The sequence below is a fragment of the Lycium ferocissimum genome, chromosome 11 (assembly GCF_029784015.1).
Source record: "Lycium ferocissimum isolate CSIRO_LF1 chromosome 11, AGI_CSIRO_Lferr_CH_V1, whole genome shotgun sequence".
NCBI lineage: Eukaryota > Viridiplantae > Streptophyta > Magnoliopsida > Solanales > Solanaceae > Lycium > Lycium ferocissimum.
The window spans coordinates 49,288,132-49,295,949 of record NC_081352.1 but is presented as its reverse complement, the minus strand read 5'-3'; the positions used below and the strand labels follow the sequence as shown (position 1 = coordinate 49,295,949).

At 36.2% G+C, this 7,818-nt stretch overlaps 1 pseudogene; it reads right to left on the bottom strand.

The window, feature by feature from the left end:
• Positions 1 to 2,043: 2,043 nt before the first annotated feature.
• LOC132035839 (uncharacterized) lies at positions 2,044 to 6,761 on the bottom strand (annotated as a pseudogene).
• Between the last annotated feature and the right edge of the window lie 1,057 nt (positions 6,762 to 7,818).

The window sequence follows — 7,818 nt, the reverse complement described above, 5'->3', positions numbered from 1 at the left end:
TAGACACCAAACATTAGTCATAGGCACCTCGGAATCCCATTTTAAGCTCGCACTTTATTTACAGAAATTTGGGCAGCACTTCCCCTATAAACTCAACAACCCCGAGAATTCAACTCGGCCAATATCATCAACAACAATACCAACAACCATTCCAACAACATCAATAAGTAATTCAAAACGCATTCTAACATTAGTAACTCTTTCCTACATAATTCGCCAACATTCCATTTTTGTTCAATTCAACTTTCTACATTCAAAACAACATCAATGCTCGCATATTCAAATACTAATCCGAGACCACTCAAACAAGTTTCAAGAACGCTTCAAACAATCCATACAACATTCAAACAATCCAAACAATGCACCATGGAACCCGAAACCTTCCAACTTCCATAGAAACCACAACAACACATTTCTTTCTTCAAAATTCACAACTACACCAACAAACCACACTTTAACAACATTATTATCATAAATACAAGAAATTACATCTAATTCGCATTAGCTTTCAAAACAAACCAAACATGATTGAAATTTCAATTTGAACCATTAAACTTTCATTTGCATCATAGAATCCACAACACAACATCCCAAACATACTAAATAAAATTAGTTCTTCACTCCTACACCACACCACCTATACACGGCCACAACACAACAATTACATCTTCAACTTGAATCATTCAATACCTTCATTCTCATCACATAATCCATGACAACAACAACCAAAATACTAAGTAAAATCAATTCGCCATAACTTACCAAAAACAGCCCCTATTCGGCCAACACCATCATGCATCAATTTCATGATTTTCATTCATTTCTACATACCAAAACATACACAAGCCATCCATAATAACATCAACTAAACACTAAATGAAATTTATTCATCATGCCTACATCAACCAACACATACACGGCCACACTTCACACACCATACTTTCATGAACTTCATTCACTTCTTCATTTCACAACATGTACAAATCATCCATAAAACACATAAAGAAGATCAAACCTTACCTTCACTTGGTTCTTCACTCGGCTAGAGCTCGTGGTTTGCAAAAATAATTGGTTTGCTTGCTCCAACAATCCCTCCATGTTATTTTACACCTTCTAAGGGGTTGAAACACATGAAGAAAATAATTTTTGAAGAAGAATTTTGGTCTTCCATTTTTTTCTCTCCATGGCCGTTTGCTCCTCTTTTTTTTTTCTTCATGCTTCTTGAAATTTCTAGAGTGGAAGAAATGATGAATACTTGCCTTAGTTAGTCATCCATGATATATATATATATATATATATATATATATATATATATATATATATATATATATATATATATCTAGCCCCAACAAATATAATATGCACACATGGCCCCCTCATAATTTGCACTAATTAAATTTGGCCAACAAAGAGGGGGAGAGGGCCCCACACCCACACATGGCCACATATGGCCATTTTCATGAAATAATTAGTTTTCAAAATTTCACTTCTAGCCCTTAATTTTCATGAAATGCTTAACTTTCCATAATTCACTTTTAACCCCCAAACTTTTTCTTATTCCAATTTTGCCCTTAATACTCCATACCAATAAAAAGATGAATATGCAACTTGTGCATTAAAACAAAATCAACAAAATCGGAAATTACAAGCCTTGTCCATAACTTGCGGCAACCAACTTAAAATATTCCAACGTGCAAAATACGGGATATAACAAGTATCATCTCTAACTGTTTAATGCAATTTCAAGTTGTATTCAACCCGAAATGTTGAGAAGCATCTCTCTTACATCCTAAATTAAACTAACCCGATGTATCATCTGGCGTGCGGGGGCCAGGAGCTATGAACCGTGTTCTTGGAATCGAAGCTTCAAAACACAGGGAATGCCAGACGTGACATATTATACATTGAAAATCACATACTGCTCCATTTTGTAAGACTCCAGCTCTAACTGACGAAAATGGAAATGCAAGGGCAAATAGAACATATAAATCCTTTCCCTGGGAGAGGAAATCCAGCAGGCGATGAAACGAGTAAGTAGTCCGATCAAACCAATTCTATGTCTGTTTCTCTCATCAATCAATAATCGCTTTGACCTTTCCATGGTATCTTTGTTCTCTCTTAAAGAAAACAGATATGGCAGAACTCCTTTAGCCCTCCGCAAATCGCTTCCTCCCAACAACTTTCCTATTTTTGAAGTAACAAGAATATCTCTAGTATTTTCTTTTGTTTCTACCATGGCAAGCCTTAAGCCTTTATCTTGTGTGCTTGCAGAAGCGGCCACTGTTGTTGTTGGCGCATGAATTACTTGAGCATTTACATAATTGTTTGTGAAGTGCATTCTTGATAAGTTGGTATTTTATCAACTTATCTCTTCTTTAATCTTATATTTTTGCTATGTTTGATTGAGAAAATAGTGCATTTAATATCGTTTACTTCTATTTTACAGATTTTATGTGATTTAGAAGTGATCGGAAGAAACCAAGTCCAAATAAAGTCAAAAAGAGGTCAAATTGGACAGTTTTGCAAAACTGTCAAAACTGGACAGTTTTGCAAAAGCGGGCTAGATTTGCAAAAAATGAAAATCAGGGGCTGTTTTGGTCTAATTTTGAGTGGGGAATTTTGGGACTACAAAAGCAACCTTGAAGACATTATTTTTCATTTTTGGCATTTCAACACAAGTCTTGGAGAGCTAGGGTTTCATCCTCACACTTTGGAAGAGAAGATTTGGAGGCACCCAATGAGAAATTCTTTACCCATTTCTTCATCTCATGCTATTTATTGAATATTTATGTGTGTAATATTTCATTTCAATACTTGAACCTTGTTTATGGAAGTACATATTGTTTAAGTTTGGATTGAATCTCTTGTTTTGCTTATGTGTTGAATGATTTTATAATTAATAGAAGTGAGTTAATGTTGTTTTAATTATTCTTGTTCTTTAATGTTTCTTAACGGAATTGCTAACCCTAGAACTCGCTCATTTATTTCGGTTTAAACTTGGAAGAGGCAAACTCGAGATTGGAAAAGAATAATTAACAAGAATTTAGGGCGTTAACCCTCATCTAATGGAAATCGACCTAGGGATAGGCGACACCACTTGTAACCATATTCGGGTGTTCTTAATGCTCCTAATTGCTTTAGAGATATTCAATTAGGTAGTCTAGTTAGTCTTCGGAAGAAGCTAATTTAGAGTCATTATCCGAGGCTAAGTAATATAAACTCACCATTATTTGTAAATCATGAAATACATTGGATCGTTACTTGAGCGTAGTTTCCTTTGTATCCATTCTTGTGGCCATTGATCATTTTACTTGCTTTCTAGATTAGTTTTAGCTTTGTTAGATTTTAAATCAAAAACCAATATATTATCAAGTGTTTGGCTTAGCTTAGGAAGCGATAATTCCTTACTTGTTTAAATCGCCTAGTATATTGTTCCCTGTGGGATCGACCTCGACTCATAGTTGGGTAAATTATATTGCGACGACCGTGTAACACTTTCTCTTTGAGGAGTGGATTTGGACGTTATAAAAAATGGCGCCGTTGCCAGGGAACAATTTGGCGTATTTAAGCTAGTTTGGGATTTAAGCTTGCTTGCTTTGGTCCAAACTTGTGAATATTTGTGTAGTTATTTTCTTTGCTTTATTTTATTTTTATTTGAAATTTTTTTTGGCATCATTCTATGAAAATGGGTCGGATGGTAGTTGTTCATACTTTGATGAGCCTTGTCCTTATTGTGGAGGACCCCACTCTTGGCAAACTTGTTTAAAGTCTCTCGGGGGAGGATTGTGCACACAATCTCAAACCCATGAGTGGAGCATATGTGATAGATGTGGCGGTCAACATGGCCATTGGGCTAATTGTGCTTTTGTGTCCTTCCCTTCCCCGAACCCCCACTATGACGATTCTACTTTTTGTTGTGACAATGATAGGGGAATGGAAGTGGAAGAAGTTGAGAATGATCAAAATGGAGAGTTCAAGCTCATGCGACGGAGTGCCTGTTTGATGAAGGAAATGAAAATCAAAAAGCCTATGAGTGGAAACTAGTATCCAAAATGGCTTGATGATTGAAGACAAAAATCATCCATGGGCATTTGAACAAAATCAAGAAGAATTCTCAAATGCTCAATACGAGAGATAATGCCCATGTTGGAGGCCAACTTTGAAAAGAAGGAATCAAGAATTGAACGTCTTCCAACCGACTTTATGCTAATTGGAGATGCCAAAGAAAAAGAAAAGGAATTAGAGTCAACCGTTGTCACGGGAAATATTGTTGAAATTGACTCTAGTTCGGGGGAAAAATGAGAATGTCAAAATCCGAAAAAATTTGCTAATTGGGAGGTTGAAGTCTCACTCCAAGCATTTTTCAACATTGGATTTGTATGGTGATATGGGAATTGAGCCATATACATCCTTATTGACGATAATTGAAGAAGAAGACACGTGCCTTACATTTTGCAATTTGAAAGATCAAGAAGGCAAAATGACATTCCTCATTTGAAAGCCAATAAGTGTAAAATGAGGAAATTGACGTTTGGCTTGTTCATCTACTTACCACCCCCCGCCGCTCATGGTCACAAACTTGAGTCCAAGTTAGGTGCCCAATTCATATCTTCCAAATGGAAGGAAAAGTGGTAAAGTTAACAACCGTCATGCCGTGACGTTAACTTAAGCGCTTGGTGGGAGGCAACCCATCGTTTTCAAAATTTTAAGTCATTTTCAAAATTTTATTTTTTAGAATAGTTTAGTTTATGGTTTTGACTAATCTGCAAAGTTTCAGAATTTTTGGAGTTGATTTGAGCAGGTTCAAATTTCCGGACAGCCCCAAACCAGTAGCTACTGAAAATTGCAGAATTATTAACTGGACAGTTTTACAAAACCATCCAAGCTTGTTAAAATCGTTTCAGCTTGCTGCAAAACCTGTTTCGCCAACCAGTTTTTTCGGGGCCAGATTATCATCGTTGCGGTGAGGACACCGCAATGTTTTTAGTTGGGGTGACAAAAAGCACATTAGATTTTGTTTATACTTGTTTTGTGACCTTGGTTTTTATCTTATGCATAGATATTGTGTGTCCTTGGTCGGCTTGTTTTATGACTGCTTTGGTGTAAACTGTGATAGATGTTGCCGCAAATGGAATACGGCCAAATCAAAATTTCCGTTGGTATGTTACGATTAGTCACTTTCATTATTTTATTTTCTTTCTTAGCTTCTTTAATTAGTCTTGTAGTTTAGGTGTAGGTGATCCTTTGAGGAAAAATTGTGGAAACTCTTGGCTTATTTGGTACTAATAGAGTTAATCTCTTGCATGTGAAGCGTTTAATTGAGCATACCCCTCCAAGTGGAATTTTAAGTGAAAAGAGAAGCAAGATGCATAGAAGGAATGATCTTTGTGACAACTTTTTGTCTCATTTTGTGACTCTTTACCTACTAGGTGAGTTTTACTTAGGATGATGAGATATTGCTCTATTTGTTCTTGCTTTAGGAAGTAAAATTGATCCATCTTGACTAGTTCATATGCCACGTGTGGTGAGTGTTTGTTGAATAATTCTTGTGTTTACTTTTATCATCTAGAACTTGCTCGGTAGTCTTTCAATGCTAATTTTGATTATGTTGGTTGGAGAGATGAACTTGGGCTATCTTTGATTATTGAAAAGCCTCTTTAGTTTTCTATCCTACCATTGCATAAATAATATCATTAGTAACCCCATTTGAGCCTATGACCTTTTCTTTGATTGCCACATTACAAGTCTTTACCCTTTTTATGAAAAGTCTCCCTTTTGAACCTTTCCCTCCTTGAACATGAAATTGTGAATCTGAGGCCAAAAGCCTAAGTTGGGGGTGTTAGTATCGCTTGAGAAGCGGTGAAGGGTGGTGTTGTGGAGAAGTCAAAAGAAATGAAGAAAATTTGAAAAATACAAAAAGGTTGCAAACTTTTTGTGCAAAAAAAAAAAAGAATTGGAAAAGAACAAAAACATTAGAAATCAAGAAAATGGTTGCACAAAAAGAAGTTGGAATAATTGGGGAAACTAGTATGCAAAGGAAGGAGTGATGTTTTGAAATGAAGAGGAAAGTGGACAAAAGAAAGGTATTGTGTAGTGTTCAAGGAGGGCGTAGTAACTTGTATCCCAACTACTTATCCTACCCTTCCCTAAGCCCACATTACAAGCTTAAAGTCCCTATATGATGTTGTTCTTGAGTTAGTGATGATTGAAAATAAAGTGGCAAGATTATGGTGTGATATTTGTTAGCTTAGAATTTCTTTGTTGAGTGTGAGTGATTTGTGTTTATGTCCACTTTGTATTGTTGTTGTGAATATAGTGATTTTGGGACTTTCTTTCTTGTGAGGGCATACGGATTGCGATAGATTGGTGATGTTGAAAAATTTCAAATTGAGTCAAATGAGCATGCCTAGTAAGCTAGTGTTTTGAAATGCTTATCGAGGCTTGAGTGTTGTGGCTTGATTGTTTTGAAACTCCATTGCATTCTTGAAGTTGTATTTTGAAAGGAGAATTATTTGGTTGAAGTTTCACATGCTTGTAGCCTAATTATTTGTACCAATCAAAGTCATGTTTTGGTGCTTAAAGTGGATATTTTTGACTTGGTATGATGTTGGTGCACTTTTGAATGGAGTCCTTTGAAGGAAATTGTATGATTTGAATTGCTTGAGGACAAGCAATAGTTTAAGGTTGGGGGTTATCCTCAACACATAAGGTTTGAGATACTTCGTCACTATGTCTGGTCTAACTGCTGGACGAATCACCATTTCTGCTTGAGGAAACAAAGATATATCAAAAGAAGTATCATCAAGGAGGTTAAACGAACTATCAAAAGATATCAGATAGAGCTCAACATTCAGGAAGTACTTGTCATCTTCAAGAAATGCAGTTTTGATTCTCAGCCTGGAGCTAATTAGTACTACTTATAACAGATAGATAAAATTATGTACAAAGCAACCTTCTATATGATGGCTTCATATATCTAAGTGACAAATCAAGCCAAAAAAAAGAAGTGTTAAGCAAGATCTACAACTTGACAGATCATTTAAGACTCGCTTTCATTCTTCACTTTCATTGACCAAGGGGAGTTCTTTTTAGCCAGACTCCTGCGAGCTTCATTTATAAATCGAACCAAATACCCAGTAGCGGTACTGAAAATGAACGAACATCATCAAGGAAATTATGGACAAGTAAGAACCCCCTTATGTTCAGCGCACGACTAATAAGGATTTAATCATTTGAAGACGCAATTGTCGGTCAATTTACAAGTCTGATGAGTTATGACATTTCATAGTTTTGATGATCGACATATACACCAAGGACCAGGTCTTTGATCAGGTCCCCTGGGCATTATACGAACGTGACAACTGTAAAGTCAGGTAATCGTTCGATTTGCAGAGCCACAACGGAACGATAGTTGCGTATCTAAAGACAAGTATCATTGCAACGTCTCTATCTATATCACATGCCCTTTCACGATCCTCACGTATCTCCTTGGTTCCTCTATATAAACAGCGTTGGCATTTATTTGACCTAACACTTCAAAATTATATTATTCTCATTGTTGAAAAGAGCAACCGTCACTGTTTTCTCTGAGCTTTCAAGATCAAGAGTAAACAAATCCAAGGACTAGCTCCCAAGACTGAAGATGTTCCTGGGAGTCTAGGTTGTTTAGTCTTTCCTTCTCGGTCCCAGATGTTGTAAACCTACACTTCTTTTAAGAAGGGCTTTTGTAGGTATTTGGTTTATTAAGCTTTACGTATAAACGCCGACTATAGTTAGTTATGGTGAGTTAAGGTTTAGAGTTGATGAATTTGGGGGTTG